The sequence below is a fragment of the Mustela lutreola genome, chromosome 4 (assembly GCF_030435805.1).
Source record: "Mustela lutreola isolate mMusLut2 chromosome 4, mMusLut2.pri, whole genome shotgun sequence".
Taxonomy (NCBI): Eukaryota; Metazoa; Chordata; class Mammalia; order Carnivora; family Mustelidae; genus Mustela; species Mustela lutreola.
The window spans coordinates 188,603,455-188,616,769 of record NC_081293.1 but is presented as its reverse complement, the minus strand read 5'-3'; the positions used below and the strand labels follow the sequence as shown (position 1 = coordinate 188,616,769).

The 13,315-nt window shown below is 45.0% G+C and overlaps 1 protein-coding gene across 1 annotated transcript in view; it reads right to left on the bottom strand.

The window, feature by feature from the left end:
* TBXAS1 (thromboxane A synthase 1) overlaps positions 1–13,315 on the bottom strand; it is a 166,364-nt gene that overhangs the window by 53,502 nt on the left and 99,547 nt on the right. The window lies entirely within an intron of this gene.

Sequence of the window (13,315 nt, the reverse complement as noted above, 5' to 3'; positions counted from 1 at the left end):
CCACCTCGGAAAATTGCTGAATTTCTTTTTTTTAAAAAATATTTAAATATTTTCATTATGGAAATGTCTAGCATATGCACTCACACACAGAGAATGGTGTCATGAACATTCATGTAGTTACTGCTCAGCTTCACCAAATTTGGATCTCATTTGGAAATCATTTTTGGCTGTCGTCACTCTGACCCCAGCAGTCTGGCTCAAGCAGGTAGGGTTCCTTGCAGAGCCTAAAGGCCACTCACATGATCTTATATTTTCTCCTGTATGTTCGCAAAGCCAAGTCACCACCATAGAATATGGTGTTACTCTAACGAGTGCACATTCTAGAGTAACACCATAGCTAAAGCAACATGCTGTAACACATTGTTCTGAGCATTTCTTATGGAAAACATTTTTTTTGAAATGTAAATAGGTTCAGATTTTACGATTTGACACTAGACCATAACTTCCTGAGGGCAGAGAAGATTTTTGTCTTTTTGTCTTTTTGTTCATTTTTATGTTCCCAGAACCCAGAGCAATGCCTAGCACACAGTAATTATTTGTTGAAGGAGGAAATGAATTTTTTTTTTTTTTAAAAGATTTTATTTATTTATTTGTGAGAGAGAGAGAGTGAGAGCGAGCACAGGCAGACAGAGTGGAAGGCAGAGTCAGAGGGAGAAGCAGGCTCCCTGTGGAGCAAGGAGCCCGATGTGGGACTCGATCCCAGGACGCTGGGATCATGACCTGAGCCGAAGGCAGCTGCCCAACCAACTGAGCCACCCAGGCGTCCCAGGAGGAAATGAATTTGAATGATTATTTAAGACCCAGTCTTTGCCCTGAAAATCTTGAGGCTTTAGGGAAAGTTATAGAATGTTAATCTACTTATTAGAAGGTATGTTGTACTGAAGCAAAATTTGTCCCTTCTGACAATCTCTCCCTGCTTTTAGTAGACTTCTTCCACACGGTAGGGCTTCAGATACCCAGAGAGCAAGTGCTGGTCTTCTTTACCTCCTAGACACTCCTCACACAACATGGTCTGGGCACACTTCTCCATTCTTATCTCTCTCTGATCAGTGTTACTCCTAAAAGGCAGCTCCATCAGTGGAACACCAGTATTTCAGGTAAGATCCCATAAATCATAAATGGGTCCTTTCCCTGCATGCCAGTCCCAAGCCCAGGTGTATGTGGACTTTTTGAGAAGACATGTGGGACAGGCAAATATGAAGTTCAGGTCAGCAAAAGCTACAAGGTCTGTTTCCACGAATCATCGCCATATGCAATTGACTTTTTGACACTTCAGATTCCGTTCATTAGAAAAGCTTTATATTTACATTACATTTATTGTGTAAAAAATTGTCCTGCCATGTGTTCTGAGCAGAACAATCTTTCAACTCGCCTAAGACATTCAGGTGATTGGAGAAGCCTGGCACAGTGGGGCAGCCTGAGTGGCTGTTGGCCAGGTGTTGGAGGGACACATGGCTTTGTTTGATCCCTCCTTCCTGGAAGTCTGAAAGCCACCCCCATGTGTTCTGGAGTGTAAGGACAGAACTGTGACACCAGGGGCCCAACTGTTTGCTGTGGGAGCTCTCTCTGGAGGAGATGGCCCTGAGAAGCAGAAGGACACTCCTGCTGAGTAAGAGTGAGCTGTCGGCTAAGCTTAGGGCTGTGTGAGTTCCCGGAGCGGGGTCCGTGGCCTGGGCAACACCAACAGGCAGGTCAAGGAGCAGATATTCAGAGCAGAACACTGCCCCTTCTGCCCCACTCCGTGGAGAGATGACAGAACATCTCAGATTCTCCCTTGTGGCCAAGCCTTCTGGGAGAAGTATCTGGAGAGGAAAATTCTAAGAAAAAGGACGTTCTGCTCATCTAGCATCAAAGCCTTAGAGCACGAGGGTGCATGTGCTGCTCAGTATAGGTGGGCAAGGTTCAGGTCTCATCTTCCGTAACATTGGCTATTGCTTCTTGCCCTCTGAGATTTGGTAAATGTGCCTTCTAAGCCTTCATTTGGTTTGTCATTGTGTGTCCAGGAGCAAACACAGAGCCCATGGCCCTCCACTCTACTTTAGGTCGTTACTTTAGGGAGCTATGGAATTGGTCAATCATCAGTGTTTCTTGTTCTTCCGCCACTTGTGCGTGAACCTAAGTAAATAGTCAGCCAGGCACCAGCTGATGGGTAAGGTGGCCGGGGAAGAGTTTGTCTGATGATTTGCCGAAACAGAAATGGAATTGACCTCATGTGCCTATCCTGGAGTCCGCTCAAAACAGGGATGAGAACGGCTACCCTGATTTATTCCTGGTAACTCCGGGGCAGAGATCTTCAGGACAGCTGTATTCTTTTCTAAATATTCACCCAATTTAATAATCCATCAAAAGTGCATGTAAATGGGTCCTTTTCAGTGGCCTCTGGGCCATCACTCTCAAAAAATCTTAGACTACCTCCGTGTTTGGAGAACTCTGCTATCTCAGCCACTTTTCTGCGACTGCCTTCGCTGGCTATATTCTTCCATTATTTTAATAAACTTAGTGGTACAAGTGAACTCCATTTTCATAAAATCCCATATACTAAATTTCTCTTCGGTTTATTTCAGAGGAATCAGAACATTGTAAAAAAAGAAAAATGCTGTTTGAAAGGAAGTCTTTTTAGATATCAAACTTACAGTTCCCTTAATGTAACAGAAATGGTATGCAACATAAAATTGGATTTATGCTCAACTCTTCAGAAGCATGCTATGTGCATACAGAGGGGTCCACCCGTGCTCAGTCCAGTCGTATGCTGGACAGTGCACAGGGGGGCTGGACCCACCACCACCCACCCTCGATTCCTCTACGTGTTTGTAACCAGAATGCTTTGTGGCTGACTGGCATGATTGTAATTTTCTACCATCTCTGCCTGCTGTCTGTCGCACTGAATGGTTAATGACATTTTTATTTGGGTTAATGTGATATGAGATGGGGCATGTAATATGAAAAATGTTTTAAGAAGCAATGCAGAGAAAATATTGTAAGACCGTAGAACGGATCTGTATGTTGGCCAGTGGGCATCATTTCAGGCTTTCTTCCTTGCATTATACACAAGTAGTTATGGAATATTCACTCCCACACGAGTTGCATACAAACAAAAGCTCTCTTTGATGGGCTTGCAATCATCTTCCTACAATCCACAAGCCCAGCAGTTACTCCCCTAGATCTGCAGACAAGCAGGCATAGGTGGCTTGTGCAAACACACGCGCACAGATGAGCACACAATGCTATCATCAAATCTTAATAAAGGATTCTCATCTGATTGCTACATTTCATCTTTGTAGGATAATGAGAAATTTTTATTTTTGTTTTTTCCCCATATTTTTCATAAGGCATGGACATGATACTTACCAGATAAAATACTAATGCTATTAGATTTTAAAAGAATGATTTCTTCTTGGGGATGACAGTCTAGCAGCCACGCCTGGGGAGAAGGGGTTCCCATTTTGCTTCTTTCACCTCCACATGGGTTGGCTTTATTCTAGATGATGCTGACCCTACAGCTGGCCAGCCATTTGGAAACTAGCAGTCACCATCCAGGGTAAAGTACCACCCTCAGCCTGGGGAAGAAATTTGTCAAGAAGAAGTCCCTGCTCTTTACCTGGAACTGACTATTATTAAATCCCCCAGTTTAAAAAAAAAAAAATGGATCTTTGGTTTTTTCTTTTTTTCCAGACTGTATCTGAGGATTTCTGAGTCAAGCAGGGACAGAGGGCAATAGAATTAATTTAACAAGGTGGAGAGAGCTTTCTGAGTGGTCAAAAGAGACAACTCATGTGGTAATGACAAAGAAGAGCTAAGAAATCTCCTGCTTATAGGCTTTCTACTCTCCTTTTAGGTGATTCCCAGCATTTTGCCAGTGGGGCTTCCTTCTCTGAGGCTAAGATGCTGACCTTGTTGAGTACATCTGACCCTGGCGAGAGCAAATATTCAAAGCCACTGCCAGTTATTAGATTTCCTCTCCTTGGTACTTTTTAGTCGTGTGACATTGGGTGAATTTCTCAACTTTAGTAAATCTATTTCTTCATCTGCAAAATTGGGTAATAAGACCTTCTTCGAAGAGTCGTGACAGTGATTAGAAATATATAAAAGGCTTGGCAGGAGAAGGCATGCCAGATGTCCTCGGGAGGACCCCCATGCTCCCAGTCAGCTCCGGATGCCTGGCACCATTTTCTTTCCTCTTAGTCCTTATGAACAAGACCCCAGTGGATCCACCTGTTCTTGACTCACCATGTTATCATTAGTTCCTTGTCTCTCTCCCTTCATCTTTATCTCCCCATCGACGACTCTAATTCAGACTTTGCCACCTGTCATCTGGAATATGGCTGTCATCCTACTTCTTGAGAACAAAGAAGAGTCAACATCTTTTGTAGTCTCAGTACCTTGTATAGTGCCGGACACATAGGCAGACTAAAAAACAGTTTCCAAAGAGCTTCCTAGCCTTCTTTCTTTTCACTTTTCAATACATTCTATACTCAGTCACCAGATTGGTCTAATAAAAATGCTTGTTATCTATGTATCCCCACTGACTGAAGGACATAGGATAAACCTGTTACCGTATTTTCCAAAGCCCACTAAGAATTGGATCCCGCTGGAGCGCCTGGGTGGTTCAGTGGGTTAAAGCCTCTGCCTTCGGCTCAGGTCGTGATCCCAGGGTCCTGGGATCGAGCCCTGCATCAGGCCCTTTGCTCAGCAGGGAGCCTGTTTCCTCCTCTCTCTCTCTGCCTGCCTCTCTGCCTACTTGTGATTTCTGTCTGTCAAATAAGTAAATAAAATTAAAAAAAAAAAAAAGAATTGGATACTGCCAGTAACCATGTGAGTAAGCTTAGCAGATCTTCCCCCAGCCAAGCCTTCAGATGAGATCACAGCCCAGGCTAAATGCAGAGACCCTGAAACAGAGGCACAGCCTGACCCACAGACATCATGAGCTAATAAAGTTTTGTTGTTTTAAGCTGCTAAGTTTTGGGGTAATTTGTTAAACAGCAATAGGTAGCTAATACACTTTCAGTGTCACCCTCTCGTGGCAATTCCTATATGTTGTCATGTGTTATTGAAGTTTTCAGTATTTGTCCTATCAGGAATGAGCTCAGTGCAACACGTTCAGTTATTCTCTAGAAATATCTGTGCGATGACAGATTGATGGAATGTTCCTTAAGGGTCTTGACATAGAAGGAACATTAATTGATCGAAGAGCTCTTTCTGTCTGAGCCTGAATGTCATGCGGTTTACCGGGAGCGGGCTTTGTGTGAAAAACCTGGCACATGTGCCCATTTTACCTCTTACTTTGGGCAAGTCATTTGAGTCTCTCTGAACTAGGGTCCTTATCCCCAAACAAAGGACTAATTGCACTGCCCTATGAATTCCCTTTCCATGGACATTCTATGATTTGAATGAGGTCCCTAAGCATCAGATTGAAACAGTTACTTAGAGACCATGGAAAGAGAAGGCAGCTTCCTAGTCTGGCACAGTGAAGGGTTGGATCCATGAGCCTTTCTGCTTGCTCCGATACATCCCATCTGTAAGAAAGTCTATTTGTATCTCTTTGATGCATTGACTTCAGAATTACACAAAGACCTACATCTGGTTATTTTTATGTTTCAATAATTTAGTAAAAATGAGAATTAGAAATTCAGATCCTCTGACTCCTAGCTTGTTGCTTTTGTTTCCGAAATCAGAATCCATTCTCTTTGTTCCTCAGTCAATTGACTTCTAGGTTATAATTTCACTGAATACAGCTCTGATGTCATGGACTTGGAAAACAAACAAATCAACAAACACCATTAAACCTTTGGAGCCCCCTGGAAATTTGGAGAACAGGGTCAGCCTGAAGACTAGAGAAGACACATTTCCTGAGCAGGGAGCAGGCAAGAGAGAGTCCCTTCCGCATTATCTCATACTTCTAACCTGAGATGACCCCCACACTTTGATGGTGTGTAGGCAGGGTGACTCATTGGTCTACATATGAAGAGGGATTCAGAAAAGAGCCTGAGCAGAGGGCCCCATCCTAAGATGAAAATATGGGCCTGGGGAGCTGTCCCCCCCACGACCCCCGCGGCTGTGGAAAGTGGAGACTCCAGAGGTATGACTTGCAGCTGTCCTCATCTTCCCCGGAAGTGTCTGTCGCAGGATCTAGGGGAAATGGCACATCCTGGAGGCTAAGCGCCTGAAACCCCTTTCCTTACTCCCTTACTTTCAAGTACTTAATAGCTCCTCACCCTCCACTGAAGCTCGCACCAAACACTCCCCCAGCACAGTACTCTCTGTGCCTCAACCCACTTTTCCAGTTTTCTTTCACTAATCCTTCATAGGTACCCTGTGTTCCAGCCAATTTGTTAACTCCTCTATTCCCTGAACACATCTTGTACTTTTTGTCCAGATGCATTTGTTCCTGTTACTCAGTCCACTTGCAGTGCACCTTCTGCTTCTGTCAAAGCTCAGTAAAATCTTCAGGACTCACTTCCCACGCTATCCCCTATGCCCCAAAGTGACTTCTGCTCCTTGAAAGTGGACGTGAACTCTGTCACCGTTTTCCACTACTCAGTAATAATGTAGGATTTATGCACTTTGTTGCCCTTCTACATTATAAACCCCTTAAAGACAGGAACTAATAAATCTTCATTGAATTTTATGAATTTAATGTTTCATTCTATTTGGCACTCTTAGACCTGCAGGCTAGGTTGTTTTGGAATGGATGTCAGAGGGGGGTTTTCTGAATAAATAAGGGGCAGCTAATGGGGATGGGAGAAGGTATTTAAGCATATTGTTGACCTCAGAAAGAATACAAAAATAACAATACCTTAAAGTGCTTTAAACTGGGGGCTAACAAATGTAAAATTAATACTGGTTAACAAAACTTATTATTTCCTTCTACCCTTCCCCCCCAATATTAAAAACATCCAGGACTTATTTTTATGCAGAATTTCCTGCTGATAAGTATCAGCTTTAGCCATCTAGGTGAATAATCAAGTGTCATTTCTAATAAGTCCGTGGTTCCTGTCAAGAGCTGTGGCCAATTAGAACTCACCCCAACAAGGAGGAGGCTGCCGGTGTTGCCAGGCAACAGCCAAGCTGGGAGGCACATTTAGATGCTCATTTAGATTTAAGCAGTGGTAAGTCAGAGTGACACTATGATTCTGGCAAAGGAAAGCCAAATTATAACCCAGGATGGGGTACCCGGGATGAGGAGTGTGTTTTCTTTTAAATGCAAATGGAAAAGGAACATTTTAACCAGAATTTAAACAGTCCATCATTATACCGATTTTAATTAGGAGGTTAGGTGTCAGTGGAATACAACTGTGTCGAAGGATAATGGTCTCTTGCTGCTAGATAAATACCCAGACATTCTGGAAAATGGGCAACTGGTCAGGCAGAGACAATGTATTTTTGGACACCACAGTATTTATTAGCACAGCCGCACTTGGTTGTAATGACTTCCATTTTTACTGTTTGGAAGGATTAAGAAATAAAAGCAAATATTAAAAATAGACCGCTGGAGGCTCTTGCAGCCGAGAGAGAGCTGCTTGCTGCAACAAGCGGGTTCTGTTCTAGAAGCCCTCGTGCACGATCGTCTGAAGAGTGCACAGTGAAAATGCCAAGGCCAAGCCAAACCGTGATGAAGACTGTAATCCTGCAAAGACTTTTGCCCTGAAATGATCGCAGCTATGCATTTACTCATAAGCTGGCTATATCAACTTAAATTTTTTAAAATTGTAGTCATTCTGGAGTAATATGTCTTCTCCAAGGCAGGAAAGGCCTAGAGGGAATAATAACCACATCTGCCGCCGCCTTTAAGATTCATACATTATTGACTGTGCCTTCCTGACAGGAAACATCTGGATGAAAGTGAAAAATTAGGCAGAGCGCTGGATTCTTGGCGACTGTGAGAGATACCAGCCTTCCCTGTCAGTCTGGTTTCTCTTTAACGGAGTCCCTATGCACAGAGATACGATTGGCTCTTTTCCTGTTGAGTGACGCACCCAGCCAGGCTCCGACTGTCCTGGGTGAAGCTTCCAGCTCTCCTGTATCTGCTCAGGGGGTCACCATCAGCTTAGTGACGTGTGTGAATGAGGACATACCCATCCCTTCTACGGTGCTTTGAGGACTGAGAAGACACCAGCCATCATATTGGGTAGATCCTACCCCTGCCCCCACCACAACTAGAGGCACTTAAAAATTGTGTCCCCCATGGACTTTACCACCAAAGTCACCGTGCCCTGTGGCCTCATTTCTCCCACTAGCCGGCTTTGACGTTAATGACCTGTGTTTTCATCTACTAAGAACCTATTTGAGCCCAGAACAAACAAGGTTAAACAGACTGCTTCACTGCAAACTCTCCCAACCCATTAATATGCTAAGGTACATCGCAAATCTCTCAGAAGGTGGTTGTCAGGGGCACCTGGGTGGCTCAGTTGGTTAAGTGTCTGACTTTAGCTCAGGTCCTGATCTCAGGGTCCTGGGATTAAGTCCCGTGTCAGGTTCCCCACTCAACAGGGTCTGCTTGTCCCTCTCTCTCTGCCCCTCCTCCTGCTCATGCTTTCTCTCTCTCTCTCTCTCTCTCTCTCTCTTTCTCTCTAAAATAAGTTAATTAAATAAAAAAGATGGTTGGCAATATTTTATGGAATTGTATGACTATGGTCCTTTCAATCCTCAATGATTTTAAATCCTTCTCCTTGGTAGTAATTCATAGTTTTTAAAGTTCATTATCCTAGTTTGATGTATTCTTCTTGGGTGTATTATTTTATTCTTGGTTACACTGCAAGTTAGCTGCCACTTTTGTGTTGACTTATGTAGTCTTAGATGAGTCTTAGAAGCTTATTCTAACTGACTTAATCTTACAAAATCAGAAGAGCTTAGAGGAATTTACAGATGTGTAGATTGCACGGTATGCTCCCTCTTTTGGATGAATGATAAAATTTAAAAATAAAATTAGTGCTAACATGGGTCCCCAGGGAATCCCCATTATTTATATTTTACCCTCAGAGAAGAATTAATTTAACTCCAGTTTCGTTTCCTAAAATTAAATCTATTTGCTTTCTGACCCATAATAAAGTTTTACACACCCCAGGGTTACTCATTAGTAGTCTTTGGTAGAGAATCTAGCATAAGACTCTAAAAATCTCCATAAATCTACTGGTTCCCCTTTTTAAAAAATTGATCTCTTAGGGTGTGGGGTGAACACTCTGGCAGGTCAACTGGGCAAAATATTTCCTAATTAAGAAAAAAAAAATCCATTGTTTTCTCAGCGATGCTCAGCAGTCCTGTAATATAAACCTCAGTAGCTTGGCTGTCATGAGACTACGACTGTGGGAGCCTCTTTTTCTGGAATCAGGAGTGCAGCAACCAAATTTTCACCAGGGCTGTATCTTTCTAAGTCATCCCTAAACTGAAGCCAAAAGATCAGTTTTACTTTAAATAAAACACGGCTTTGTGATTTAATGCTGATTTTAAAGTAAAATTTGAGCATTGCTGACCAAGGCTGCCCAACAGGCGGATAAAGTCGGCGCCATCTTGACAGTTTGGATATTAATGACACAGGATATTCCAGACACAGGAGAGGGCACAGACTGCCAAAGTGTTAATGGAAACAAGTTGCCGAATGTTCCAAGGGAAAACAAATGTTTATTTCAAGAGTAAATTCAGCAAGGAATGGAGAGATTGACATTTCAAAGCTATTTCAGGGAGAACGGACTCAGGTGTCCATAATTAAGTGGAGAGTAGGCTCGGGTCTGTTGTCCGAGCTTCTCTTGTCATCTCTGCCTCCTCCCCTCCGGGTCCCTGTGTGTCCCACTCTCCTCTATGTCCCTGGGATCTGCTTTTTCTGTTTCCGCATGTATATACCTATGACTCTTCAAAGAGAAGGTCAACAATGTGCCTCATGCCCTTACTTAACTTTTCCTTGATAAAATCATTCCCTTTTTTTCTTTTATCTTAGCCTTAACATTTATCTTTCAGTAGAGAGCTTCTTGGTTCTTTGATTCCCCATCCATCCATCCATCTGGCCGTCCGTCCGCCCATCTGGTCATCACTGAGTGCACATTATGTGCCTATCGCCATGCAGTTAACGATAGAGAAAAGAGGAGTAGGGTAGGTGGGCTGTTAGCCCACAGTCATGCTACAGAGAAGAATAGAGTGGGGGGTGGAGAGGGTTCTGGGGGCCCAGCTCCTATAAGTCTGGGGAAGCCCCTGGCATTTGATGGTCAGGCAAGGGACCAAGAGGAAGACACACCAATGCTTTCCACTCGCTCTTACCAGAATTATAGCGGGAAACTTGGAAAACATCTAGGTTTTTCACCCATAGAAGTTCTCATTCTGTAGGTCTTAGAATTATGTATTTTAACAAAGATTCTAGGTGATTCTGGTGTAGCTCTGGGTTGCACAGGGTTTGAGAACCAGTGACCTAGGGAGCAAAGGCCATTGGGAGGTTAAAGACTAAGGAAGCATCCAGAAACCTAGAGGGTCACTTGGGCTGGGGGAGGAGGTAGTCCGAGGCACTAAGACTGGCTCACCCTGCCCTCCCTTCCTCCTCCGCTCTACCCATCTTCCTCAGGATAGCAACTACCCTCTTGTCACAGCCTTCACCCTGTCTACACTTTGGTGCAGAGTGACGCTCTGTGCTCAGAATCCCAAACCTTGCCCTTCAGATTCCCAGGAAGCTGCCTGTGGAATGAGGAAAGCTCTTTGCTCTCCCAAGCATGTTTGACTTCCAAGACCACTGTCTCAAAAGGGCTTCAGAAAGCCTGATATGCGCGCGGGTCAAAGCTGAGCATGGACCTCCTTGTTCTGAAAGGCATCCCCTGCTTCCTTCTGAAGCAACACACACCACCGATTCTGGGCAGGAAGGAAGATCCCAGGGGACATGATCTGTAGAGCGCAACACGCACAGACATTGCTTTAATGTTTGAAAATATTATTCTTGTCACACAGTTCTTTGGGCTGGCGAGCCTTTCTACCCAAGCAACGTTTAACACCTTTGGCTGCTCCTTCCTCCTTGATACACATTTCCCTTCCATTCTCCTGGACTTCTGTTGCAGCCTGGTCCTCCTGAGTCATACTTGTAGGTCTCTCCTCTGTCCCTCACTTGAATATGGCTCTCACCACCACCCGCTGGGTGTGATCTCGCCATGTCTGTGTTTTTGGCCACCATCTTTCCTGCCCTCCTTTCTTGAGCTCCTGATCTGCAGTCAGCTTCTTCCTTACACATCTCTTGGATGCTGCCCAAGAACCTCAAACTCACCCAGTCTAAATGCTCCAGAGGTGGGGAGAAAGGTGACCGTCGCTGCCACAGGAATGGTATCCTTGCTAATGGAAACGCCAAGAATTCAAATTCAACTATATTGAGTGGAAAGATGTTTCACTAGGGTTAAGTTTATGGTAGTCTATGTTAAGTAATTAAGTAGACCTAAAGCAAGACCCAGGGAATCTGGTCTATGAAACGTCTCGCCACTTCCCCTTCCCACTCCCCTGCTCCTGCTGCCTCTCTCACATCATCTATGACCCTTAACCCACCCCCCACCCAAATGGGTACCTTAGTGCAATGAACCATTTGGAGGAACTCTTTTTTTTTTTTTCCCAATGGATCCAAAGCATTTTCTTTTTCTGGTTCAGATAGGAGAAAATGCTTTGGATCCTAGGAGCACTGAATTTCTCTGGGAAACGACATTCTCTCCATTTCTGGAGTATACCCTATAAAGTGCTAAAGAAATCTAGACCTTGAAAAAAGATCCAGATTTATTAAGAAACATAGCTCAAATCTGTCAAGAAAACTTTTTCCCGTTCTTGCTTCCCTTTAAAAAACCAGCTACACTTCCTCAATTTCTTTTTGATAAGTGATGAGATTCTGTGTCTGTGGTGCTGCCCACAAGTCACTGTTTACTCATGAGTCAAGAATTTTGATGCAACATGTTGGAGCTAGCGATGTCAAGCCTCGGTTTACCTAACTTCTCTTCCCCTCCCCTCCTTTCGGTTACCTCAACATTTTAGTGACTGTGGTAATAAAGGTGACACTTCCCCCAACCTTGTTTGGGTGGTCTCCCTACCGCTCTGCAATTTTTAAAGAAGCAGGCCCATCCTTGGAACAGATGGTCCCCTGAAGTGTCCATAGGTGACCCAGTGAAGCGAGGAGCCAGGCCTGTGGCTCCAGCTGAAGTGAGGCCTCCCCTCCTGGCGGAGATGGGTTAGGATGTTGGCTGTGCCACTTACGAGCTATGTGACATGGAGCGCGTTACTTAGTCCCTCTGTGCCTCAGTTTCCTTATCTGTGCTATGAGGGTGATCCTGATGCTATGGACCTCACAGGGATGTGGTAGAGATGGTGTGGTGGGACAGAGGGGAAGCCCTCAGCGTGCTGCCTGGCACAGATAAGAGCTTGTTTCCGCTGGTCCTATAAACTGAGCTCACCCCCCGCCACCAATACCAAAACCTCACTGACCGTGGGCAGGATCAGTGGTTTCTGAGCGTGTTTTATTGGACGGGATTAATTATGAAGCACGGGACCTCTCCTCTTCTGGGGAGCTTCCTGGGATTTGTAGGTCTTAAACGGGACCGGATGGGTGAGCATCTTGAGTTAAGAGTAGCCTTCGCTTCACTTCCTGAGCTGAAGACAGACCCTGGCTCTGAGCCCAGGCTTTCTGGAACAGTTAGACAGGGAGCGGCTCTGGAAGGACACTTGCCCTGGAGTTGCCCGGATACTTGGGACTCTGAGTTAGTCCCTGAGCACTTCACATCAGAAGGGCTCATGGGCTCGATCCCCCAAATTCTTGCAGAATTTAGGCCAAACACCAAAGCTGAACTTACAGGTGTGAAGATCGGGTGTGACAGATCTTGGCCCAGAGGCAGGACCAAGGGCCGGAAGGAAAGAGCGGGGCCCCTCCCCTGCGACCTGAAGCCATCTCTTCCCCTCTGCGGACTGGAGCCACAGCTCACCCTCGTTTCTAGCTGCTCTGTTTCCTCCCTGTGTAAAACATGCTTCACCTGGGAGCTTGGCAGAGATGTAGGATCTCAGCCCATCCCCCACCCCCAGACCTGCTGAATCGGACTCTGCATTTTGACAAGATTCCCAGGCGATCCGTCAGACCTAGAAGGATGAGAGGCATGTCTCCCATTTCCTCCTGGGTGGCCCCAATGTGCCTGGGGCCATCCCAGGACCTCGCAGGTGTGCCAGACACGCTTGGAGACTCACAGTTGCTTCATGGCCACTGGAGATGTGGGGCCTGGGGAAGTGGACCTCACTCCAGCGCTCTCCCCTGGGCTTTTTTTGTCCTAGGGAGGTCTGATGGCCCCTGTGGGCAGGGCATTTTAATGTCCTGCTTGGACAAGGGGCA